Here is a 1,205-nt window from a genome sequence, read left to right as displayed (position 1 = left end):
CCGGCCCAAAAATTTTTTTTCCTTCCTTCCTTTGCAGCTTCACGAGGGGAAAGAGATCCTCCCCCGGCCAGCTGCTCAATGCCACAGGCTATGAACCACTGGCACTCTCTGAAATAAACAACAGAGGTACCGAAGTCATTCTGCACAGAATGCGCCTAGGTTACCACTGTGCATGGCAGGTCATACAAACCATAGAACGTGAAGAGAGGTGTTGCATGCATTGCGGCGAGCCGAACGCCACACTTGTACATTACTTGGAGAATTGCGTGCACACGCAATTCCTAAGACAAAGCCCGCAGAACACAGCCGTCGTGCTGGTAAAGAGATTATGCGAGATGCTTACACCACGGCTACAGGAGCGCCTGCTGGCAATCCCACCGCCACGGTAAGCACCGAGTGTCAGACAAACAAATGAGACAGCCATAAAAAAGCTGACACAGGCCGGGCCATAAGTGAAAGGCCCGGGCGAAGCCAGAACTTCGCAAATCTCTCAAGCTCAAGCAAGCCTTAAATCCATCTTTCGTGTCGCTCACACGGTATTCATATTTAACACGGAAAACCAGCGCATATTGGATTTTGCTTGGTACGCGTTCTAAAGTAGTGGCTTCCTCATCGACTCACTAATAATACTTTGATATAAGAATGTGATTCATCATGTATTCGGTATTTCTATCAATCAAATTACCAGTTACCCAACAGTGTTGTAATATTTGTTGAATTGATCATATGACAAACATTATAAAATTTTCCACTTATGTTTCACATTTTTTTCTTCTAAATTAAGTTTAGCACCTCAACTATATAAATCTCAAACACGCACACATGTATACATATATGTGTGTGTAGAAAAGGTGCAGGTGGTCGGATTATTGTTAAGAGACATTCGCTCTGCTTTTGCCTCCTGTATTTCGTTCCCCTCTCAGCACCAGGCGCGTGTCTCTCGCACAGATGTGTATCAGTTGACCTTCACTTCGCTTATGACTTCTTGTCTTTCATTCTGGTTAGCGGCATCAGAAAGAAAACTTCTCACTATTTCAAGTATTTTAGACACTATCGAGAATGATTAAATGTTATGATTTCTAAAGCCGAAAAATGCGTTTCTCGGTTCCATTAGCGCTACGCTGCATGTCCTTCCGAGAGTTAGATGAAATCCAAAACGCGGCCCAACCAGAATTGCTAGAACGTGCTGAGAGAGGGCTCACTTC

Source organism: Penaeus monodon, chromosome 6, assembly GCF_015228065.2.
Source record: "Penaeus monodon isolate SGIC_2016 chromosome 6, NSTDA_Pmon_1, whole genome shotgun sequence".
Lineage (NCBI taxonomy): Eukaryota > Metazoa > Arthropoda > Malacostraca > Decapoda > Penaeidae > Penaeus > Penaeus monodon.
Note: the sequence above shows the minus strand (reverse complement) of the source record.